The sequence below is a fragment of the Lepisosteus platostomus genome, chromosome 22 (assembly GCF_059453375.1).
Source record: "Lepisosteus platostomus isolate fLepPlt1 chromosome 22, fLepPlt1.hap1, whole genome shotgun sequence".
Classification (NCBI taxonomy): Eukaryota; Metazoa; Chordata; class Actinopteri; order Semionotiformes; family Lepisosteidae; genus Lepisosteus; species Lepisosteus platostomus.
The window spans coordinates 2,402,609-2,428,551 of NC_142632.1; the positions used below are offsets into that span (position 1 = coordinate 2,402,609).

Sequence of the window (25,943 nt, forward strand, 5' to 3'; positions counted from 1 at the left end):
ATAAAACTGAAAGAACCGACACAATATGTAGGTGCTCGTAAAGCATGCATTAAAGAACTGTTAACAGCAAGGGTTTCAGTGGGTTAACTGAGGAGAAGGCGTGATCGCTAATTGTTGACTTTTTATTTTATGTTAGAAACACTCTTACTGTGCATGACGTGCAACAAATTTAGCCACAGAAATTGCATCACGCTTTCATGTATGCTATTGCAGACACCAACGTTGCCTAGATAGAAAACCGAAATAGCCGTGGGTTTGCTTGCTGGTCTGAAGGATCTCTCTTCGAATCTCTATCATTTGTCAATGGAAGTAAAAGGTGCTGCAATCTGATACGTTCAGAATCAAACCCGCAGCTGTTGTTCGACTTTATTTCTTGACTAATTACAACTGAGTGTCGCATGAGCAGTTACGTAAACTTGTCTGATATATTTGAACACAAATGCCGTTCTTCAATTAAAACTAACAGTACATTGTCAGGGACATTCAGTTCTATACAAACAAGAGACAGACAAGAGAACATTTAGTATATAATAGACAGAAAGAGGTTCGAATCCTGCCGACTACGTTGTCCACCTCCTGTCGTTGTGTTTCGGCGCAAGCAAAGAAGCGCCCCTGTTCGGTGTTCCTGGTGGTTTTAAAATGCCAAATTGCTTGTACCCGCTCCCTTGCAAATAAGTTCTTCAGCGTCCGCGAATGGCATTTTACAGCTGGAAGCAGATGTCGACGCTTTTTGCACAGAGCACCAAAAAAGCGTCTTTTTTGAAGGCCCGGGTTCTGAGCATTGGTGGTTCAGTGGTAGAATTCTCGCCTGCCACGCGGGAGGCTCGGCTTTGATTCCCCGCCAATGCAGTGGCTTTTGCAGCTAGCTGCTCCATCACTTGCATCCCCTTGCAACTCGCAACTGAAAACCCACTGAAGCTAAGCAGGTGTGAGCCAGGTCAGTACCCGGATGAGGGTGAGCTACAGGGAAAAACAAAGCTTCCAGCTGGAAGCGGTGTTAATGGTGCCGGCGGTGGGGCGCTCACCCTGAGGTCTGTGCGGGTCCCAATGCCCCAGCATAGTGACGGAGACACTGTGTTGTAAAAGGGCGCTGTCTTTTGGATGAGATGTAAAACCGAGGTCACATCGCTCTGTGGTCATTAAAAATGACCACCAAAACCTTTGACAAAAGCTCTTGGTAATTGATCGTCTTCAATAATGCTTCTCCTTTAGGTACATTTTAAATCAGCTGAAAAATTCTGTGAAATGGGGGGCACTTCAGGCCAGTGTAGGATTTGGGTTACAAGAACCATGAAACTGCATGAGAAAGCCCGTACACTGAATTACACGGCTTTCTATTCAAAGGAGGGCAAAAGAAATTCCCTGAGTTCGATTTTTTGCAGCACAGAGAGAACCACTGTCGTGAGGCCGGTTAGCTCAGTTGGTTAGAGCATGGTGCTAATAACGCCAAAGTCACGGGTTCGTGCCCCGTACTGGCCAGGTCCTTTTCTCCTCTCTTACCAAAGCTGTTAGGTTCCTTTCCGTGGTGAGAGGGGTTGTCATGCAACGCTGCCACATAGTGCCGACAGACAATTAAATGACAAAAATGAAGAGAGTTAAAGCAGCTGGAGAGGTTCTCTTACAACTTTTGAGCTGACACAGTTTTGGAAAATAATTCCTTCACGCTGCAGTGTACCATATAGGCAGCCAAGAGTCTCCAAAACAAAACAGAATTGACAGTCATATAATGTCCATTAACCCCGGTTTTAAACGCAGCATCATGTCTGCCATCATAAGAATATGAGTCCAATATTTTAGAATATAGTCAGAATGACTTCTAACCTTAGCTGTGGTGTCTTTAATCCCTATTGCTCAATGCATGGTGTACGTACTGCATACATGTGTCTTGAGAATGAGGAATGGGCCCCTGAGACAGTCATTTGCCTGTTTCACAAATGATCGTATTTTACTAGAGATTCTGTTTGGGATTCAGATGTGCATTCGGACAGCAATCCCTTTCAAGAAATGATATGTTCTGGATGAGGTCAAAGGTGCTAGAACACTGTATTTAGGATGTGTTTGCAGTGATTGTGTGTCTCCTGCTTCAACGCAGTGATATATAGATGTGCTCCTGTAATTTATTGGTACATGCCCAGGGCAGTAAGTAGTCTGAGGATTTATTTCCAGACGGCATAGAGCAGTGAAGCACTTCTACTTAAATTATTACATTATACACAATTTGAGTTCATTTTAAAAAGTAAAAGGTAATGAAAGGAATGCATTTTCATAAGAAAGATAATACCGATATGCATGTGATAATCTTCCTTATATCATGTAGTGCGTCATTTGGACACTTTGTGGGCTTGAAATACAAAGAAAATCATGTTCTATGGTACAAGATAAATACAAAACTTAATCATTTATTTTAATTAGATTTGTTTATAAAGCATAAGCAATCATTTATTACATTAATATATGTGAAAATGACATTTTAGCACCATAATATTACATACAGGTCTCTAGCTTCAACACAGTGATATATATATATATGCTCAGTGATTTATTGGTACATGCCCAGGGCAATAATCAGAATTAGTATTTATTTCCATACGGGCTACAGGTAATGTTGCGAAATACTTCAACACACTGGATCGCAGATTTAGACCCCCTGCACTCTTACTCCTTAAAAACCAAAGAAATGAAGATATGTAGCAATCACATTGTAACAGGGGTGACAGTGACTTAATGCTTATACTACTGGACTTCTGGTACCTTTAGGGTACGGTGTTCCCTGAAGGGCTCTCAAACCCCGCATTTCAGATGCCTAGCTGTATTGCTGATGTGTTGCACCTCAGAATCACTTTTAAACCTTACCTCTGGTATCTTTAATCCCTATTGCTCAACGCATGGTGAAAGTATTGCATAAATGTGTCTGAAAATGAGCAATGGGCACCTGAGAGACTCATTTGCCTGTTTCACAAATGATCATATTTGACTAGAGATTCTGTTTGGGATTCAGTTGTGCATTCTGACAGCAATCTCTTTCAAAAAATGATTTTACCTTATCGCGGCTTTGCCCTTCTTGCCTTTTTGGACAATATCTCCATCTTGTGGTCGTTGTTGGTAATGTCTAGACAATATCTCCATCTTGTGGTCGTTGTTGGTAATGTTTTCTTATGCCCTTTTTTTATTTCAATTCTCTATTAGATGATTCTAGAATCTCTACAATAGAGTTGAAAACATCAGTTTTATAGCAGACAATATGACATTATTTATAGTCCAATTAGAAATTTATTACCCTGTTTTTAACATAATAACAAATTAAAACTAAATTTGGAACACCAGGGAACATAAAAAATGATTTTTAGGAAAACCATGAGGTTCTCTGTGTCCGATGCCTGCAAGGGGAGAAAGCTAGAATCCTTTGATTTTTCCAAATTTGAAAATAAACATCATATAACAACAGCTTTCATTCCTAGGAGTGAAAAACAACCATTTTTGAAGACATATTAGTTTCTAAAACACTACAATAAAGTTAAAAACATCCATTTTATATTACATTATTTTTTGTGAAATAATTAAATTGGCTTATTTCTCTCACATTAAATTGGCTACAAATGCAAGAATTCAACCAGATATTCTTGTAAAATGTATAATGTTGCATTGCAGTTAGTTAATGTAGTTAGTCCATAGTCAGCAATCTAAACTTTATTGTTAAGCTTTAATGATTGATGTTGTACCAGTAACCTTTAGAAATACTATAGTACTTCACAAATGCTTTGTGTGTTTGGAAACCTTTTGAGTAAAAGCCTTATAAAAATAGGTTTAGTTTTTACAGGACATCACAAAGAAATAGGATGGTATAATTCTTATAATTGCTTAGTGATTGTATTTGGAAGATTATGCACTAAACAGACTTCAGGAATGCCAGTGGATCATTGTGCTATTTGGAATTATTCCAAAAATCAAGTGACCTCTTTGCTGTAGTATTTTTAGTATTATTTATTTAGTATTAATAAAGAATAGATTTATTAAAGTCGTGCGATGTGCAAGCGGGATATGTAAAATAATTTAAAATAAAGTTTTTTATTATTGTTATAGAGAAACATGATCAGATTTTCCCTGGTTCAGAAACAAAACGATTAAAATCTGTAATCTTTCCACTTGTATGTCATCAGACATTAACGAGTACAACCCCCCTCTCTGCCGGAGTGCTGGCTGTGACGAATTAAACCAATTTCACAGGTGTTTTCAAAGTAGGAAGTACAGTGTTAACTAGTAGATGGCCTCCTCAATGAAATCGCTTCAACATGCTAATGCGTTGGTGTAACAGTCCGGGCGTGGCAAGCTTCCAATGTCAACTCGACTCGATTGGAAGACAATGAACGTATTTTAGCCCTAAATGAATTAATAGCAAACATGGTTTACATAAAAGACATTTTTCCAAGAAAGTTTATAATAATACAATCTATAGTTGAAATCTGAGCCTAAATATAAAGAAAAAAGCATTTTCAGAGAGCAATCACGCTGTGTTTATGTAGAAAAAGCGATTAGGTTTATGAGCAATCTAATTACCTATTCGCTTAAAACGCTATATAAAATAAAGTTTATTTAAAGATGAATGATAAGTGTCGCAGTTTTAATAATTTTCGTAGTAGGGCTTGGACAGATTCCAAGTGCATTTTTGCAATTTACGTTGCATTGTCCAATGTGATGTTGTAATACAGTTTAGAATACAGTAAGTCTAAACTGTATCAGCTTTATTTATGGGTTGCAATTTAGAAAAAGTCAAAAACCGCACTCAAAATCCAATTTAGAGCTTTCTGGCAAGAGGAGACACCCAAATTATAATGTAACATGCCACTGTTTGTGCATGAACAAAGTTATACTGCAATTTTCCTTAGATACGCGATTAAAAAAAATAATTTTTTTGAATCCCCGGCCAAACACATTCCATAAGAATCAGCGCTTTTATACAGTATATCGCCTTTAAACACGCGTTTACGATTTAAATCAAAACTCGATTCAAATCAATATAAATGTTTATTTTGTAACGCATAGGTGACTATTCATTGTTATTAAAAAGACGTAAATTCGATCATGTTGTGATATTTAGAAATATAAATTTGTTTTGATGCGAGTGAGGTTTTATTTAATCTCTGACCAAGGGAAATGTTTCATTTTTTCAAAGAAATGTTTGTTAAAAATTAAAGTCATAGTTCCATGAGATTCAACCACAGACCATGTGACATAGGAGTCAGGAACCTAACCCACAGCACCACCAGCGCAGTCACATGCTGAGGGCTGAAAAAGCACTACAGAAACATTATCGACTATAAAATAATGTAATTAGGCACAGAAGAAGTTTACAGCACAGTACAATAATAAATGCTGACCATGACTTTAGAAGCATAAATTACCTTACACTCAATTTAAACACAAGCTGTCTTTAGCCCTCTAAGCTGGTTCATACAGAAATGTAGAGAACCAGGCTCAGAACACACAGCTTCATTAGCGAATACATATGCAGAACAACTAGAGAAGATGTTTTACAGAGGATGGATTTTTAGAAACATCCCATCAGTGACATCACTGAAGTCAACTCCTAGGTAACTGTCGTGTGGATAGTTTCACAAGAATCAGACAAAGGTTTAAGCATCGCTTATTTTAGATAAAACTGCAAAAAAACAACAACAACCCATAATGTACTTCTTTGCGGCTCTGTTTGCCCAAATCATATATTCACAACGTGAAATTAGAAAATAGTATTACGTAACCAAAAACCGCAATATGGAAACAGAACCTGTGTAATTGTTGACAGATGATGTACTCGTAACATTTTTACAAGACGAACTACAACATTTAAAAAATGACTTGTATGTACTTGATATCTCTAATCAATCCACTGCACTGCATTAAAACAAAACAAAAACTAAAACGCCCTGGGCATACCGTTTCGCGCTTCTTATCAGTTGCTCAAAAGCAATTTGACCGTATGAAATGCATAATATAAACCTAGAAACATATACGTGAGGAGTATTTACGTAGTATCGGTGTCAAGACATACCTCTCAAATACTGTAAATCAAGTTAAAAATATCTCAAGACCGATTCTGGTCATAATGAAACCATGTTTCGTGTATGTTTTCTTTAAAGTACCGAGACCAGCCATATACTGTATGTTTATGTTCCAAAATTAATATCGTTTATGGCCTTCACACGCGTTGCATTACGCTCCTATTCTTTTTATGCTCAGGCACTAAGATTTCCCTTCAGTGGTAAAATTCCATATAAATATTCAATACTTAAACGGGCACAGTTAAGACATTAAATATACATATACATATACATATACATATACAAACTGTATACAGTACAGTTTGCATACGGTAATATGTTTATGTTCCTAAATCAATCTCTTTTATGAGCATGTGAAAGGCATGGTGAATCGATTCTCAAAAATTACTGTACTTTGCATGATTGGAAAAAAATGCGTGATTGCGAAATGCTGTGGTGTTACTTTTACAAAGAAGGTCAGTGAAAAAAATAATGTGGACCAGGGCAATACTTTGAGTTTACAGCTTGTCCAAGGTCATTTATTATTAATACTATTAGTAATATCTTCATTAAAGACTTTGATGGCTACAGCTCAAACATGAGAAGTTGAGCTTTATTAGCTCCACCTTGCGGAAATTCCGGATACTATTATTTTGCTAGCGGTATTTACCGGTAACTCGCGGTATTTACCGGTAACTCGCGGTAGACTGCGTACAGCGTACCGGAAAATAATGCAGTATCGCCCGCACATTTTGAATGGCTGCATCTGTAGCAATCATATTGTAGCAGACACTCATTTGCCTGTTTCACAAATGATCATATTTTACTAGAGATTCTGTTTGGGATACGGATGTGCATTCTGACACCAATCTCTTACAAAAAATGATTTTACCTTATCGCGGCTTTGCCCTTCTTGCCTCTTTGGACAATATCTCCATCTTGTGGTCGTTGTTGGTAATGTCTAGACAATATCTCCATCTTGTGGTCGTTGTTGGTAATGTCTTCTTATAGATAGATACTTTATTGATCCCGTGAGGGAAATTGCAGTGCAACAGCAGCTTAACACACACAACACAGCCACAGTGTAACGAATTATATAATAATAGTACAATACTGTATATATACTGTATATATATATATGAAACAGAAATAGAAACAGAAACAGGAATCGCTTACTCACCTGGAGAATCTCTGTAGGAATATATAGCATTTATCAATGGAAATAAAAGCTGCTTTAATACAGTGCATGTTCAAACTCAAACCCTCAGCTGCTGTTCTTGTTTGTTTTGGGACAAATTGCAACTGAGCATCGCATGAACCGTTACGTACCCTCATCTGTTAGGGAATTTCAAGGGAGGAGTTAGGTCAGAATGGGTAGGCTGCAAAACAACAAGTAAAGATTTATTCCAAGATGAAACGTTGTGGCGGTTTTCTTATCTTTTCAGCATGGACTAAACTTTTACGTGTTCCTTATATGCTATATGTGTATCTATTAGCACCAATGTCGTTCTTAAAAACTAACATGAAATTGTCAGGGACATTCAGCTATATACAAAGACGAGACAGACAAAGTAATAATTCTGTATTAACGTGGCCTACATATTGACGCAATGATCGAACTAACTGACATGTTCTGATTCAGATCCCCTGCAGTTCATGCCAATTAGAACAATAGCAATGCTGAGTCCTCCCCACCCTACCGAGCACAAATTCAGCTGCTCTCCAGTTCTGTTCTGCATGTTTTTTCATTGCAATTGAGCTCGGAGCTGGAGATGATCTCCATACAGTTCTGTGTTCACTAGCCCGCACTTGCGTGCTAATTTACGGGTTGTGGCAAATGCTTTTCTATAGTTCATATACATGACGGCAACCTGTTACCGAGGAACCTGAGAGGTTTAAAAGCCTCATGAGCCAGGCAGGACTCGAACCTACAATCTTCTGATCCGAAGTCAGACGCGTTATCCATTACGCCACTGGCCCATAGGACATGCACTTGCACTCCACCACAGAGAGCTCTACACTGCTACTAGTAGTACACTTCCCCATCTAAATTTTCACAGCAAGAAACTTGTGTTTCCTACTATTTTTATCAGGTTTAAAATATCATCTCCTTAAAACAGAAAAAGTGTTGATGTGTCGTGCTGAAATTCCGATTGATTTTGAATTCAAAGAAAAAAGGTTTTCTTCCAAAACACCATGAAATTGTCACATCTTGCAGACAATAGGTGTATTCCATGTTGAAAAGAGAAGAAAGAAAACCATGGAGCCTTTAACAGGTGTGAGGCTTCTTCAGGTGTGAGAAGACCTCACAGTCGAAACGCTGTGGTTCCATTCTTCTCTTTTCAGTGTAGTGATTCATAGCCGTTCAGGGACCCCAAATATGTAAGAAAACCGGTTCAGGGACGCCAAATATGTAATCATAGTGGCTCTCTGAAGGCACCAGTTCTGTAGGGTTTGGGCATTTACTGAGACAATTATTAATAGTAGCAGTAAATCACAAAGTTGATTCTTTTGATGGCTTTAGAGTCCAACCATGCGACATAACTCAAACAACGCACACACACAGGTACTAATACACGAGGATACATTTATTAATACATAGAATATGCATATAAAACTAACAGATCTTATCGAGAGGGTTATCAGAATACAAAAGGTATATATTCAGTCAGTTACGAAGTGTTACACATATCAAGAGGACATACGTTCAGTATATCATTCATTAAGACCGTTTCGTAAATGAACTTAGTTATAACTTCTACATTAGATACTCAAACAAGTACATAACTCTTAGGAATTAAATTGATATCAACTGGTTGGGATAACAATTGAATTCTCGAGCTGTAATGCATTGAAGTTAAATACTCATCCAATCTTTGGGGATTCAGATCTCCTGCGGGCACAAAGAAACAGTTGCAGGCTGTTGCTGTCCAATCCGCGCTCTCTGGCTCAGTGCCAGGCTGTGCTGTGCGGCTTGCGACGGTGCGCTGCTGATGCTCACTGACCGGCTAGTTAGTGTTGGCTTTAACTAGCAAAGTTTGTGCACAGGAGAAAAGATGACTGTGGGTCCCAGCAAGTCAGGAAGAGGACCGGTTCGTTCCTAATGAAGAGCTAGTTCTGAATAGTGATTCAGCTTTCCACAGTTCCGACCTGTTCACGAGGCCTGCTGCTGGTTACTCTCTGGCAACCTCCACTCTAGACTCTTAGAACAAAGGAAAGTTCTGGCACTCAGACACACTGGCCGTTCCGTGGTTGTCCGGGCTGAGTCTCAGGATGGTCAGGAGGCGCGCTGCGAGGATGTCCTGCCCTTGGGAGCCTTCTGCTCCTGGGCCGTCCTGCCCTGGAATTCTCCTTTGAATTCCCTTTAGAACAGTCCACAGAATCCTCTCCAGAATCCCTTCTGAATCTTGTTGAATCTCACTGAATCTCTCAGGCTCTCTGTGTTGCCTGTTTTTACCTGGAGGAACTTCAGCTCATTGATTGGCTGAAAGTTCCATGGGCATCAGAGTTCCACGTGGGTTACTCGGCCCTACCAGTCCCTGATTGGTTGATCAAGGTGAGATATGAGTCACTTACTCCTGACACTTAGTAATGCAGTCCAGATGTCCAACTGGCACTCCCTAGACAGATAGGCGCCAATGGATGACCATTGATCATGATAGCCAGGCTTAGCTAAGTGCATCCCCCTTTGGGAGCTGTCCTAGGACCTTAAATCACCCTGGGAATAGTCTCTCTGTGGCTGCACCACAGAGATGAACAGAGAAATGGGGCCTCATTTGGGAAGCTCGGAAACACTTAATTCTGCCTTATTAATAAGCCTCGCCGCTACATCAGCATGCAATAAACCTATTACTTGTTCCTTTGCAGCCGAGGCATGCTGACGTAGCTACCCAGCTGAACATCTTGCAGACTCTACAGTACTTCTCTCCTGTAGAAGTAAAGCAGGGCTTGCTGGGTGAGCTTTTGCTCCGGTAAATTAGGTCACGTGTCATGTTAAATCACTTCTTCTAAACACAACATTTGCTGGTGCTAGCTTTCCCCATGAAAAGAGACATTTCCCTTACAGTACATGACATATCGTTTTTATTCTATCAATAAGTATAGAAATTAAACAAAAGAAAAAATGGTGTCGCCAAAGAATGCACAGCTCTGTCGCCTTGGGGAGGTGTCAAGGGCATTGAGCTCCTTGGACATGAAAAGTGCCCGATAAATGCCATTTCTCATCATTTCTCTTGGCGTCAGTTCTGCTATTAAATGGGACGGAGGCAACGGGCTCAGAGAGCAGGTTAAGTGCACACCGAACGCAGATGTGTCCAAGTGTCTGTAAAAGCGCGGTGCTCCGCTGGCGCTGTTCCCTAGTGGCTTAAAGTGCCTGCCTAGTAAGCAGGCGATCCTGGGTCTGAATACCAGCGGTGCCTCTCTCCGTGTCTTGTTGTGCCGAATGTCTCATTTCAGACAAACGTACAGCTTGGTTCAGTTTAATGCAAGAATTCATTTCCTTTCTGGAATAACTTGTTTTTGAAGAAATCCATACAGCTTGTGAAAGATGAAATCCATTTCTTGGTTGTCAGTGGAAAAAGATTGCCGGCTGCAAGAGGCGCAAGTGATTGTTTTCTTTGACCATAAACCTGCAAATGTAGGGAGTACAAGCGGCCGTCAGTCTCTGTGGCACAATCGGTTAGCGCGTTCGGCTGTTAACCGAAAGGTTGGTGGTTCAAGCCCACCCAGGGACGTATGTCTCCGTTTTTCCAATGTAAACATCATCACCGCTAAAGAAGATGGCGCAGAAGGCTCCACAGTCGAAACGTTGTGCTTCTTTTCTTTTCTTTTCAGCATGGAGTAAACCTTTGCTTGATCCTTTGCAGCCTACGCATGCTGACACAGCTACCTTTCTCTTAACGCGCCTCAATCATTATTCACCAAAACCATCAGCAGAATGTGTCGCCTTTGTGGTGATGTCACTCCTCTGCTTCACAAATGTCCTTAGTGACGGACCATTTCTTTCTGCCATTTTTCCGGAGCGGTTATTGATTGCTCCATCATTTCCCTCATACTTTCCATCCCTAGATTGAAAAAAAAAAACAGAAACAGGCTGACAGGACGACAATCAAATTGCAAAAACTCATCAAAGCACTCGATAGAGTATTTGAATCCACAAGTAGCTACGAGCAACTTTGTCCTGGCTTGCATGAAAGTCGGAAAATGTCAAAAAGAAAAAGATGGTGGCTTTTTCATATCTGTTCTTTTATTTTTAGTTCGTTGGCTCATCTGTCCATTGTCCTCCTGCCTGGCTCTTGACCTGTGACTGTCTGAACGCACACATTAGACTTTCAGGCGGGGGATTTGTCCTGAGCCTCTGTGAAAGACCCACCCACCCCCATAAATAACTGCTCTAGAAACACATGAATGCAAAACTAAACCACAGCTTAAAGAGGAGCTCCAACTCAGTGCCATACTAATGTAAACGAAGTAATACTAAGACATGTTCTTATGGATTTGTCTTACCTTGAGATATGTAATTGGATTTCAGGATTAACTTCCTCATTCAATGTACTGGTGATTCTTTGCCTGGTCAGTACCTGGGTGGGAGACCTCCAGCGAACAATTAAGCTTGCTGCTGGAAGTGGTGTTAAGAGACTCTTAGGATCTTCCAGAGGTGTCTGTCCAATAGCACTAGTTGCCTTAGAGCTGGCTCAAACATTGCTCAAGAGTCTACCTTTCACAGATGCGCAAAGATGAATGATGGGGGTGCACGCTTCAAGGAGCCTTCCAACTGTAGGGACCGATTAGAGACGATCCGTAGCATGTGTTCGTTTCCATATACGCCCCGTGTCTCAACGGTAGGACAGAGAAAAATACTGCCTCGACACGTAACAGCGTTATATTAAACCGCAGGACTTGAGGGCTGTTTTGTTTGAATGTTCAAGGCATTGGTAAGAGCGTAGGTCAAGGGCCATTGGTGCATCTCCTGTAACTGGAGTAAAAATGCTATTCAAAGTGCAGTGACTAAAATCGTCGTCCACATGTCTCCGTTGTTGATTGCTTTCTGTCTAAGAACGTTCTGTTTTCATGTCCGAACGGGGAGACTTTATCATTCCAACTTGAAGCCACCCTTAAGTCCTCTGAGGTGTGTGTGTGTGTGCTTGCACGTATGGCGTAAAAGGTTTCTTAAACGGAGAGCGAACTTGAAAAAAGTTGCCTCCGCTGCCGCCGCCGCCTCGCACTCCCTGTTCGATTGTAGCAAGAAGGCAGCGGCCGCGGCGCTTGCTGTAGTCGTGGCCGAGTGGTTAAGGTGACGGACTTGAAATCCGTTGGGGTCTCCCCGCGCAGGTTCAAATCCTGCCGACTACGGCGTCCTTTGCATTTGGTTGCGTGCGTGCGTGTAAAAGGACCAGCGCCGTTTCGTTTTCGCTGGGACCTTTAACACTCTAAATCGCCTGGACCCGCAGCCTGTGAAATCGATTCTTCAGCACCCACGAAGGACGCTTTGCCGCTGGACACAGATAACGATGCTTTTCTGCAACGAGCTTTCCAGCTGAATTTTCTCGGCAGCTCCGTACTGAACCTGTTCTCCATTGCAACATAGCGGAGGCTCGTCACGTCTATAGCAAGGCTGTGTAGGACCGCATACGCCACAGTGACTTGTACACAGACCACATGAAAGGCAAGCAAAATACACTTTTAAAATTCCAAAGACTCACAAGGTCAGAGAAACAGCGATGACCTGAACAGATCTGTTACAGAAGTCTAGGTTGACCTTTTTAGAGCTGTAATTGCATTTTTGTTTAATAGAAGATCAAATCTACTCGCATGTACCAGCACCTTACAGTTTATTGATGTTAATTCTGTTTAAGTAATAAGATTGCTAACGATGTTGGACTTTAGCCGGTGTTTTTTAGAACAAATTGCTTACACTTCTGTAAGGAATACGCAGTACGTGCCTTTGTCAGTCATTGCTCACCATACCTGTAACTTTCTTATCTAACTCACTTCCTCAAATGGTGAAGGTCCACAAACATAAATGAAAAAAAAACCCTTGTTGTAGATGAGGTGCACAAAAAAGCAGCCCCTGATAGTGTATAACACATTTATACTATTGCAGAGACACATGTAACATATATATACTGTATAGATATGAAACAGAAATAGAAATAGAAACAGGAATCGCTTACTCACCTGGAGAATCTCTGTAGGAATATCTAGCATTTATCAATGGAAATAAAAGCTGCTTTAATACAGTGCATGTTCAAACTCAAACCCTCAGCTGCTGTTCTTGTTTGTTTTGGGACAAATTGCAACTGAGCATCGCATGAGCCGTTACGTACCCTTATCTGTTAGGGAATTTCAAGGGAGGAGTTAGGTCAGAATGGGTAGGCTGCAAAACAACAAGTAAAGATTTATTCCAAGATGAAATGTTGTGGCGGTTTTCTTATCTTTTCAGCATGGACTAAACTTTTACGTGTTCCTTATATGCTATATATGTATATATTAGCACCAATGTCGTTATTAAAAACTAACATGAAATTGTCAGGGACATTCAGCTATATACAAAGACGAGACAGACAAAGTAATAATTCTGTATTAACTTGGCCTACATACTGACGCAATGATCGAACTAACTGACATGTTCTGATTCAGATCCCCTGCAGTTCATGCCAATTAGAACAATAGCAATGCTGAGTCCTCCCCACCCTACTGAGCACAAATTCATCTGCTCTCCAGTTCTTTTCTGCATGTTTTTTCATTGCAATTGAGCTCGGAGCTGGAGATGATCTCCATACAGTTCTGTGTTCACCAGCCCGCACTTGCGTGCTAATTTACGGGTTGTGGCAAATGCTTTTCTATAGTTCATATACATGACGGCAACCTGTTACCGAGGAACCTGAGAGGTTTAAAAGCCTCACGAGCCAGGCAGGACTCGAACCTACAATCTTCTGATCCGAAGTCAGACGCGTTATCCATTACGCCACTGGCCCATAGAACATGCGCTTGCACTCCACCACAGAGAGCTCTACACTGCTACTAGTAGTACACTTCCCCATCTAAATTTTCACAGCAAGAAACTTGTGTTTCCTACTATTTTTATCAGGTTTAAAATATCATCTCCTTAAAACAGAAAAAGTGTTGATGTGTCGTGCTGAAATTCCGATTGATTTTGAATTCAAAGAAAAAAGGTTTTCTTCCAAAACACCATGAAATTGTCACATCTTGCAGACAATAGGTGTATTCCATGTTGAAAAGAGAAGAAAGAAAACCATGGAGCCTTTTACAGGTGTGAGGCTTCTTCAGGTGTGAGAAGACCTCACAGTCGAAACGCTGTGTTTCTGTTCTTCTCTTTTCAGCATGCAATAAACCTAGTACTTGTTCCTTTGCAGCCGAGGCATGCTGACGTAGCTACCCAGCTGAACATCTTGCAGACTCTACAGTACTTCTCTCCTGTAGAAGTAAAGCAGGGCTTGCTGGGTGAGCTTTTGCTCCGGTAAATTAGGTCACGTGTCATGTTAAATCACTTCTTCTAAACACAACATTTGCTGGTGCTAGCTTTCCCCATGAAAAGAGACATTTCCCTTACAGTACATGACATATCATTTTTATTCTATCAATAAGTATAGAAATTAAACAAAAGAAAAAATGGTGTCGCCAAAGAATGCACAGCTCTGTCGCCTTGTGGAGGTGTCAAGGGCATTGAGCTCCTTGGACATGAAAAGTGCCCGATAAATGCCATTTCTCATCATTTCTCTTGGCGTCAGTTCTGCTATTAAATGGGACGGAGGCAACGGGCTCAGAGAGCAGGTTAAGTGCACACCGAACGCAGATGTGTCCAAGTGTCTGTAAAAGCGCGGTGCTCCGCTGGCGCTGTTCCCTAGTGGCTTAAAGTGCCCGCCTAGTAAGCAGGCGATCCTGGGTCTGAATACCAGCGGTGCCTCTCTCCGTGTCTTGTTGTGCCGAATGTCTCATTTCAGACAAACATGTACAGCTTGGTTCAGTTTAATGCAAGAATTCATTTCCTTTCTGGAATAACTTGTTTTTGAAGAAATCCATACAGCTTGTGAAAGATGAAATCCATTTCTTGGTTGTCAGTGGAAAAAGATTGCCGGCTGCAAGAAGCGCAAGTGATTGTTTTCTTTGACCATAAACCTGCAAATGTAGGGTGCACAAAAGACTGTCAGACTCTGTGGTGCTGAAAAGTTGGTGGTTCAAGCCCCTCCAGTATGCGTGTCTCAGTTTTTCCAATGTAAACATCATCACCATCGCTAAAGAAGATGGTGCAGAAGGCTCCACAGTTGAAACGTTGTGCTTCTTTTCTTCTCTTTTCAGCATGGAGTAAACCTTTGCTTTATCCTTTGCAGCCTAAGCATGCTGACGCAGCTACCTTTCTCTTAACACGCCTCAATCATTATTCACCAAAACGATCAGCAGAATAAGTCGCCTTTGTGGTGATGTCACTCCTCTGCTTCACAAATGTCCTTAGTGACGGACCATTTCTTTCTGCCATTTTTCCGGAGCGGTTATTGATTGCTCCATCATTTCCCTCATACTTTCCATCCCTAGATTGAAAAAAAAAAACAGAAACAGGCTGACAGGACGACAATCAAATTGCAAAAACTCATCAAAGCACTCGATAGAGTATTTGAATCCACAAGTAGCTACGAGCAACTTTGTCCTGGCTTGCATGAAAGTCGGAAAATGTCAAAAAGAAAAAGATGGTGGCTTTTTCATATCTGTTCTTTTATTTTTAGTTCGTTGGCTCATCTGTCCATTGTCCTCCTGCCTGGCTCTTGACCTGTGACTGTTTGAACGCACACAGTAGACTTTCATGCAGGGGATTTGTCCTGAGCCTCTGTGAAGGACCCACCCACCCCCATAAATAACTGCTCTAGAAACACATGAATGCAAAACTAAACCACAGCTTAAAGAGGAGCTTGTCATGACCGCCAGGCAGTTAAGACCAACTCTTAAGCAATCTAAACAGCACCAGCAGAGGGTGATTATTAACAAACGCCGCCGCACGAGTTAACCCACCTGCACACACTCCACCGTGGGGTACGCAGTGCTATTTTTACCATCTTTACTTGCATCCCGCTGGTATTGAGTCTACTCCTTGAGAGCTCTACCTGGCGTTTTTTCCATTACCTCGTTTATTCTGGATATTGGACTCCCCTTCTGCCTTTTCGACTTTGGACCTCGCCTCTCACCTCGGACTGTTTGCCACCAGTGTTCTCCCTGGATTACGACTTACCTTACGCCTCTTGACCACGAAACAAAGCAAAGCAGAGCAAAACAAAATGAACAAACGAAAAGCCTCACGTCCCGCACTTGCGTGTAACGCCGTTACGTGCCCAAGCGGTATTGTACTTCATCTTAGCACTGCACCCCGGGGCGTACGGTATATGGGAACGAGCACACGCCACAAATCGTCTCGAATCACTCCCTACAGCTGTAAGGCACCTTGAAGCGTGCACCCCCAACATTTTTCTTTGCGCATCTGTGAAAGGTAAACTCTTGAGGAAACTCTGAACCAGCTCTAAGGAAACTAATCCGATTAGACGTTACTTTGACTCATCCTTTAAGGGAACCTTGTTAATTGGAGAAATCAATGATTTCGAATGAATTCTGTATGCGTTAAAAGACAGCTATACACAGAAAACATGCAGGACACTTCTCATGATGTTTCCCGAGCCGAAACACAGTGCGTTTTTCCAAGCCCTCTGACAAAGCCCGCCCACTGAAAACTGCAGCAGATCGTGTAAAGACGTTCAACTTTGTAACTACTGCACGCACAGGAAGCAGAATAAATTCCTCTTTTCAAACTGTCAAAGGTTTGCTTTGCGAACACTGCAGGACATCGCCCAATCTCTTTTGAATGGGGACAAACGATTTCTTATGGGGCACAGTAAGTACAGACGTTTAAAAAGCTCCACTCATGCCGACGATGCAGCATGAAGAAGCGCAACCTAACGTTTGCATTCCTAGCAAATTCCTTTTATTTTTTGATAAATAAAGACAGTCTTGTTTAACAAACAACACACACAACATTTTACATTGTCAATTCAATTCAAATCAATGTATTTCTATATAGCGCCTTTCACAACAAGGTTACGTGCTGTCTCTTTGAGGCAGATGTTTAAATCCTCTGAGTTAAGTGCTGAAGTTATAGTAGTCCTATCAGTATTGTTGCCTCCGATCAACAGATCCTCATTTTTCTCAGAGTTGAGTAACAAAAAGTTTTCACACATCCAAGTATTTCCTTCCTTAATGCATTTAACTAAACTGATAATAGAAGAGTTGTCGTTTGGTGTAAACAAAATGTTTATTTGAGTGTCATCAGCATATGAATGAAAGTTCATATTATTTTTTCATATTATCCTACCTAGCAGCAGCATGTAGAGAGAGAGAGCAATATTGGTCCCAGCACTGATCTTCTGGTACCCCAAATTGAACTGGTGACATTGATGAAGCAGTACAATTATTAGATATTTGAACATAATGAAAACGATGAGTAAAATGTGAAGTAAACCACTGAAGGACGGTTCCAGATAAGCCAACCTCAAACTCAAGCCTGTGTAACAAAACAGAGAGGTCAACCGTGTCAAAGGCAGCTCTAAGATCTAGAAGCAAAGCACAAGCACTGTTGCATTCCCTGCATCAGTAGCTAAGAGAATATCATTTACGACTCTTGTTAATGCAGTTTCAGAAACCAGACTAAAATTTCTCAAGTATATTATTTGAATCCAGATATGATTGACGTTAGGCAACAACTATTCTCCCAAGACTTTTAGATTGAAATGGGACCTTTGAGACAGGCCTGTAGTTGTTAAGAACTTGTTGATCCAAATTTGACTTCTTAAGAGCGGTCTAACAACCGCTACCTTAAATTGATCAGGTACAACGCCTGACGCAAGCGATGCATTCATCATACTAATTATAGGTCCTGCCAGTCCTTCGAGGGAATCTTTGACTAGCTGAGTGGGGATGGGATCTAGCGAACAGGTGGTTGACTTTGTCTTACGTCTGTGTTTATGAGTCCACCATAAGAAGAAATCTGAACAGGAGTGGTGATCATGCGAGGTCACCATGGAGGAAACCACTGCTCTCCCCCCAAAAAAAACCACCACTGCCCCTCTCAAGTTTGCTAAAGACCACATGGATGTTCCACAGCAACTCCTGGAACAATGTTCTGTGGACAGTGACAAAAGTTGAACATGTTGGTAAATGTGCACAACGTTATGTTTGGAGATAACAAAACACTGCATACCAACTCCAAAACCTCATCCCACCTGGGAAGCATAGCGGAGGCTGTACGGCTTGCAATCATCGAGGGACCGATGAATTCCAAGATGTATCAGGAAATTCTACAGCAGAATGTCAGGGTGTCTGCCTGTGATCTAAAACTCGAAAGACGCTGGGTCATGCAGCATGACAAAAACAAAGGAGTACATCAACAACAGAGTGGCTGAAACAATAGAAATTCCGTATTTTGGGATGGCCGAGTAAGAGTCCTGACCCCAATCCCATTGAAGTGCTGTGGCGTGATCTGAAGCAGGCCGTTCAGTGCAAGACATCTCCCAACTGTATGTGAGAGAAAAGCAGAGACGCTCACTGAGTAAGGTGGGGTTGCAGCTTTGCAAATCAAAAGGACATTTGTACGCTCAAAAAGGGACAGTAGCACCCCAGATGGGACTCGAACCCACAATCCCTGGCTTAGGAGGCCAGTTCCTTATCCATTAGGCCACTGGGGCACACTGGGTTGGGTCGATCACGCTGATGAAGAGCCAGTTTTTTTTTTCCTTTGCTTTTTCAAAGGGATCCCCAAAATTAGGAAAGTTAGGCAGCAGAAGGTTTACTGTGACCTGAGAAGGACCGGCATCCAATCACGGTGGTACACACACACACGCTCTCACTCATCTGAGCTACACGGCTACCAAGATGATCTCAGGTGCGCCGAGCTGGTACGGAACATATTGAACTGATCGACGGCGAATTGTCTCTCAGACAGGCTTTTCACCTCTGAGCTCCCTGACTGACAGTAATCAGCTAGGTAGTGAAACAGTCAGCTGCTTCTAAGCCTTAAACAGCTGCATCTCGGCGCTTCCACAGAGAGATGATTTGCAAGCCAAACATCGCCCATTGGGAACACCTTACTATCACTAGTTTAAGAGACTCTTAAGGTCTTGCAGAGGTGCCTGTCTAATAGCATGCGCTTTGCAAGCTATAGGTGTTTAGGCTGAGGCAGAATGCCTGTTAACAAAATGTTTTTCTAAAGGGGCCTCGCACTCTTTTCCAAGCAATGGTCACCATCCCCACCGAGTGTCACAATGTAGTCATGTCCTAGGACATCACCTGTTAGTCTCCATTTGTCTGCCACCAACACTTTAGGTTAAGGGGTCACAACCGCACCCCAAAGACCAGAGGAGCCGTTGGCGTTCTGGCGGCGCAGATTGGGCTGAAGGTGGGGCGCTTGAATCTCGCTGTTGGAGGCCGTCTGAAACTGACCCAAGCCTTTCCCTTGAATTAAATGTAAATAAATAAATGAACCCCAGATGCACATGGAATCAATCACGTGTTTCCTTTGAGCCGTTTCAAAGACTGCTCCAGAGTTTACCTTGCACAGATGCGCAAAGATTAATGATGGGGGTGCACGCTTCCAGGCGCCTTACAACTGTAGGGACTGATTAGAGACAATTCGTAGCGTGTGTTCGTTTCCATATACGCCCCGTGTTGCAATGGTAGGATGAAGTCAAATACGGCTTGGACGCGTAACGGCATTCTATCCAACTGCAGGACTTGAGGGTTTTTTGTGCTTTGTTCTGTTTTCGTTGACATCGCATTCGTAAGAGCGTCAAAAAAAGGCAATTCCAGCATCTAACACGAATAAAAGGGCTATTGAAACTGCAGGGCTGCGCAGCTTCTAAAATCCTTGCACACAATTCTCCGTTATTGTTACTTCCTTCTTTCTGTCTAACAAAGTTCCCTTTTCCTGACCGGACGGGGAGACTTTATCATTCCAACTTGAAGCCAGCCTTGTCCTCTGAGGCGCATTTGTCTGCTAGCATGCATTTTGTGAAAGTTTTTTTTGTTGTTGTTAAACGGAAAGCGACTTTGAAAAAGGTTTCCGCCGCTGCCCGGCACTCTATGTTAGACTGCATCAAAAAGGCAGTGGCGGCGGCGGTGGCCGAGTGGTTAGGGCGATGGACTAGAAAGCCATCGGGGTCTCCCTGCGAAGCTTCGAGTCCTGCCGCCTACGGTGTCGTCGTGTGTCTGCGCAACAAAGGAATAGCACCTGTTTTGCTTTTCCCGCAACTTTTAAAACGCGAATGATCTGGATTTCTACATGATTGGCTCTTAAAATGTGATCTGATCTTCATCTGACACATAATAATAAATAAAGACAGTCTTGTTTAACAAACAACACACACAACATTTTACATTGTCAATTCAGTTCAAATCAATGTATTTCTATATAGCACCTTTCACAACAAGGTTGTCTCAAGGCACTTAACAATGCAAGTTGTTAAGAGCCTTGTGTCTAATATGCCACTTAGGTTACGTGCTGTCTCTTTGAGGCAAATGTTTAAATCCTCTGAGTTAAGTGCTGAAGTTATAGTAGTCCTATCAGTATTGTTGCCTCCGATCAACAGATCCTCAGTTTTCTCAGAGTTGAGTAACAAAAAGTTTTCACACATCCAAGTCTTTCCTTCATTAATGCATTTAACTAAAGTGATAATAGAAAAGTTGTCGTTTGGTGTGAACAAAATGTTTATTTGAGTGTCATCAGCATATGAATGAAAGTTCATATTATTTTTTCGTATTATCCTACCTAGCAGCAGCATGTAGAGAGAGAGAGCAATATTGGCCCCGGCACTGATCCGTCTGGTACCCCAAATTGAACTGGTGACGTTGATGAAGCAGTACAATTATTAGATATTTGAACATAATGAAAACAATGAGTAAAATGTGAAGTAAACCACTGAAGGACGGTTCCAGATAAGCCAACCTCAAACTCAAGCCTGTGTAACAAAACAGAGAGGTCAACCGTGTCAAAGGCAGCTCTAAGATCTAGAAGCACAAGCACTGTTGCATTCCCCACATCAGTAGCTAAGAGAATATCATTTACGACTCTCGTTAATGCAGTTTCAGAAAGCAGACTGAAATTTCTCAAGTATATTATTTGAATCCAGATACGATTGACATTGGGCAACAACTATTCTCTCAAAACTTTTAGATTGAAATGGGACCTTTGAGACAGGCCTGTAGTTGTTAAGAACTTGTGGATCCAAATTTGACTTCTTAAGGAGCGGTCTAACAACCGCTACCTTAAATTGATCAGGTACAACGCCTGACGCAAGCGATGCATTCATCATACTAATTATAGGTCCTGCCAGTCCTTCGAGGGAATCTTTGACTAGCTGAGTGGGGATGGGATCTAGCGAACAGGTGGTTGACTTTGTCTTACGTCTGTGTCCATGAGTCCACCATAAGAAGAAATCTGAACAGGAGCGGTGATCATGCGAGGTCACCACGGAGGAAACCACTGCTCTCCCCCCAAAAAAAACCACCACTGCCCATCTCAAGTTTGCTAAAGACCACATGGATGTTCCACAGCAACTCCTGGAACAATGTTCTGTGGACAGACATGACAAAAGTTGAACTTGTTGGTAAATGTGCACAGCGTTATGTTTGGAGATAACAAAACACTGCATACCAACTCCAAAACCTCATCCCACCTGGGAAACATGGCGGAGGCTGTACGGCTTGCAATCATCGAGGGACCGATGAATTCCAAGATGTATCAGGAAATTCTACAGCAGAATGTCAGGGTGTCTGCCTGTGATCTAAAACTCGAAAGAGGCTGGGTTATGCAGCATGACAAAAACAAAGGAGTACATCAACAACAGAGTGGCTGAAACAGAAGAAATTCCGTATTTTGGGATGGCCAAGTAAGAGTCCTGACCCCAATCCCATTGAAGTGCTGTGGCGTGATCTGAAGCAGGCCGTTCAGCGCAAGACATCCCAAAAATATACATGAACTGAAACAGTTTTGCATAGAGGAATAGGCCAAAATACCTCCTAACCGCTGCTCAGGTCTGACCAGCCGCTACAGAAAGTGGGGATTGAGGTTTTTGTCATAAAGGAGGTTCCACTAGCTCCTTAATATAAGGGTTCACGTACTTTTTCCATCAATGACCTTGATTGTTTAACCATTTGGTCAATAAAGAAACAGCAATGTCAAATGTTGGGCGTGTGTTGTTTGTTAAATCAGACTCTCTTTATTAATTATTATGACTTAGATAAAGATAAGATCACATGTTAGGAGCCATTCATGCAGAAATCCACATCATTCCGAAGGGCTGTTTACAAAAGTTTTTCTCCCAACTGTATGTGAGAGAAAAGAAGAGACGCTCACTGAGTAAGGTGGGGTTGTAGCTTTGCAAATCAAAAGGACATTTGTACGCTCAAAATGGGACAGGAGCACCCCAGATGGTACTCAAACCCACAATCCCTGGCTTAGGAGGCCAGTGTCTTAGCCATTAGGCCACTGCGCCACACTGGGTGAGGTCGATCATGCTGATGAAGAGCCAGTTTTTTTTCCTTTGCTTTTTCAAAGGGATCCCCAAAATTAGGGAAGTTAGGCAGCAGAAGGTTTACTGTGACCTGAGAAGGACCGGCATCCAATCACGGTGGTACATACACACACGCTCTCACTCATCTGAGCTACACGGCTACCAAGATGATCTCAGTTGCGCCGAGCTGGTACGGAACATATTGAACTCATCGACGGCGAATTGTCTCTCAGACAGGCTTTTCACCTCTGAGCTCCCTGACTGACAGTAATCAGCTAGGTAGTGAAACAGTCAGCTGCTTCTAAGCCTTAAACAGCTGCATCTCGGCGCTTCCACAGAGAGATGATTTGAAAGCCAAACATCGCCCATTGGGAACACCTTACTATCACTAGTTTAAGAGACTCTTAAGGTCTTGCAGAGGTGCCTGTCTAATAGCATGCGCTTCGCAAGCTATAGGTGTTTAGGCTGAGGCAGAATGCCTGTTAACAAAATGTTTTTCTAAAGGGGCCTCGCACTCTTTTCCAAGCAATGGTCACCATCCCCACCGAGTGTCACAATGTAGTCATGTCCTAGGACATCACCTGTTAGTCTCCATTTGTCTGCCACCAACACTTTAGGTTACGGGGTCACAACCGCACCCCAAAGACCAGAGGAGCCGTTGTCGTTCTGGCGGCGCAGATTGGGCTGAAGGTGGGGCGCTTGAATCTCGCTGTTGGAGGCCGTCTGAAACTGACCCAAGCCTTTCCCTTGAATTAAATGTAAATAAGAAATGAACCCCAGATGCATATGGAATCAATCACGTGTTTCCTTTGAGCCGTTTCAGAGACTGCTCCAGAGTTTACCTTGCACAGATGCGCAAAGATTAATGATGGGGGTGCACGCTTCCAGGCGTCTTACAACTGTAGGGACTGATTAGAGACAATTCGTAGCTTGTGCTCATTTCCCTCTGTAACGCTTACGGCCGACAGGCACTGTGTAAGAGCCGGCGTACAAGAGCGGGTGACGTCACCGCCCTTCCCTGTGATAGCAGGACCACAGCTACTGGGCTGTGGAGCGATCTCTCTTTAGCTCACGGGGCTAGGTCGCTGCAGAGAGACGCGGAAGTCCCGGGTTTGAGCCTCCAGTCGGGATGGGGCCGACCAGATGCGGCAAGGGCGCCCGCCTGAGCCCCCGTTGCGTTACATCTCTATTCCCCGTGTTGCAGTGGTAAAATGACGTAAACTCCTGCTTCGACACGTAACGGGATTATAATCAAGTGCAGGAGCTGAGGGCTTTAGTTTTGTTTCGTTTTCCATGGCGTTCGTAAGCGCGCAAATCAAAGGCAATTCCTGCGTCTAACACGAATGTAAATGCTTTTGAAAGTGCAGTGTGGTGCAGCTTGTAAAATCCTTGTCCACATTTTTGGTTTGTTGATGTTTTTTCTGTCTGCCAAAGTTGCATTTTGACATCCGGACTGGGGGACTTTATGATTTGAACGTGAAGCCAGCCTTAAACCCTCTGAGGCGTGTCTGTCTGCCGGCACAAATCTTGTGAAAGGTATTTTTTTTAACGGAGAGCAACTTTAAAAAGGTTTCCGCAGCCACCTCGCAGTCCGTGTTAGATTATAGGAGGAATGCGGCGGTGGTGGGCTCGCTTTTGTCGTGGTCGAGTGGTTAAGGCGATGGGCTCGAAATGCGTTGGGGCTTCCCCGCGCAGGTTCGAAACCTGCCGACTCCGGCGTCTGCCGCACGTCGCCTTGTGCCTGCGCGGCAGAAGTGAAGTGCCGCTTCTCCTTTCCTGGTACTATAACAACGCGAAATCACTTGGACCCGCCGCCATGGGAAGCAATTCTTCAGATAACCACACATTTTGCGTTCGCACCTCTGGTGCTCTACTTATGCCTTTGAAAACCTAATGAATAAAGCTGAAAGAACCGACACGATATGTAGGTGCTGGTAAAGCACGCAGTAAAGAACTGTTAACAGCAAGGGTTTCAGTGGGTTAACTGAGGAGAAGGCGTGATCGCTAATTGTTGACTTTTTATTTGGTGTTAGAAACACTCTTACTGTGCATGACGTGCAACAAATGTAGCCACAGAAATTGCATCACGCTTTCATGTATGCTATTGCAGACACCAACGTTGCCTAGATAGAAAACCGAAAAAGCCGTGGGTTTGCTTGCTGGTCTGAAGGATCTCTCTTCGAATCTCTATCATTTGTCAATGGAAGTAAAAGGCGCTGCAATCTCATACGTTCAGAATCAAACCCGCAGCTGTTGTTCGACTTTTTTTTCTTGACTAATTACAACTGAGTGTCGCATGAGCAGTTACATAAACTTGTCTGGTATATTTGAACACAAATGCCGTTCTTCAATTAAAACTAACAGTACATTGTCAGGGACATTCAGTTCTATACAAACAAGAGACAGACAAGAGAATATTTCTACCGTTCATGTGGACTACGTGTTGACTTACTGATCGGAATAATTGAAAAGTTCGGGCTCATAGCCGATGCAGTGCGTGCTAATTAGAACAGCAACGCTAAGCTCTCAGCACCGTACTGAGCCCAGGTGTTTTTCTAAAGCTGTCAGGTGCAGTTCATTTACATGAAGGAAATATCTTACTGGGTACGATTACAATGCAGTAAGTAGCACAGACTACTTAGGGAGTAGCCCGATGTGTTTAAAAACGACCCGAGCCAGGTAGGAGTCGAACCTGCAATCTCCTGATCCGTAGTCAGACGCGTTATCCATTGCGCCACTGGCCCTGGTGTGACACTGCAGGACTGTAACCCAGTGAGATGAGCACTGCACCTAGTAAAATATTACCCCCGGTCCATTCTTTTCCAAAAGTGAGAAACACCTGTTTTCTACATTTTGTCTGTTTTAAAACCATATCTCTTTAAACCAAACCAAGAGTTTGTCTTTTGCACTGATATTCTGATTCATTTCGATTTCAAAGAAAAAAAAAACATTATCTTCCAAAGCATCATAAAATTGTCCATTCTTCCAGACTCTACTTCTCTCTTGTAGTAGTACAGCAGACCTTTCCAGGTGAGCAGATCACAGAGTCCGAAATATGCTTCCTCCATCAAGCAAAGTACCTGAACATGACTCTGTCTTCATAAAAGCGCCCCTGTAATAAAGAAATTAAATCCGAAATCAAGAGGGCAGTTGCCTACTGAAGTTCAAGAAGTCATCAATTTTAACCCAGCAACACATTAAAGGCTGCATCTATACAAGTACGATTCTAGAAATGCTCACCAGATTACGTTTTAAGAAGGAACTGTACCTCAGGTTCCGCCGAGATCTTAACTCGGATGGCAGGATTCAGAGTCCGGAGTGTGGACTGATGGCGCACGGAGGGTCC

The 25,943-nt window shown here is 42.5% G+C and overlaps 7 non-coding genes across 7 annotated transcripts; 3 read left to right on the plus strand and 4 right to left on the minus strand.

Annotated features, from left to right (window-relative positions):
* Window positions 1-1,405: 1,405 nt before the first annotated feature.
* On the plus strand, window positions 1,406-1,479 carry trnai-aau (transfer RNA isoleucine (anticodon AAU)). The gene has a single exon. It is a non-coding gene; the product is annotated as a tRNA-Ile (tRNA).
* A 6,463-nt stretch (window positions 1,480-7,942) lies between these two features.
* On the minus strand, window positions 7,943-8,015 carry trnar-ucg (transfer RNA arginine (anticodon UCG)). The gene has a single exon. It is a non-coding gene; the product is annotated as a tRNA-Arg (tRNA).
* A 2,679-nt stretch (window positions 8,016-10,694) lies between these two features.
* Window positions 10,695-10,768, plus strand: trnan-guu (transfer RNA asparagine (anticodon GUU)). The gene has a single exon. It is a non-coding gene; the product is annotated as a tRNA-Asn (tRNA).
* A 1,536-nt stretch (window positions 10,769-12,304) lies between these two features.
* trnas-uga (transfer RNA serine (anticodon UGA)) lies at window positions 12,305-12,386 on the plus strand. The gene has a single exon. It is a non-coding gene; the product is annotated as a tRNA-Ser (tRNA).
* A 1,552-nt stretch (window positions 12,387-13,938) lies between these two features.
* trnar-ucg (transfer RNA arginine (anticodon UCG)) lies at window positions 13,939-14,011 on the minus strand. The gene has a single exon. It is a non-coding gene; the product is annotated as a tRNA-Arg (tRNA).
* A 4,691-nt stretch (window positions 14,012-18,702) lies between these two features.
* trnar-ccu (transfer RNA arginine (anticodon CCU)) lies at window positions 18,703-18,775 on the minus strand. The gene has a single exon. It is a non-coding gene; the product is annotated as a tRNA-Arg (tRNA).
* Window positions 18,776-25,268: 6,493 nt separating this feature from the next.
* Window positions 25,269-25,341, minus strand: trnar-acg (transfer RNA arginine (anticodon ACG)). The gene has a single exon. It is a non-coding gene; the product is annotated as a tRNA-Arg (tRNA).
* Between the last annotated feature and the right edge of the window lie 602 nt (window positions 25,342-25,943).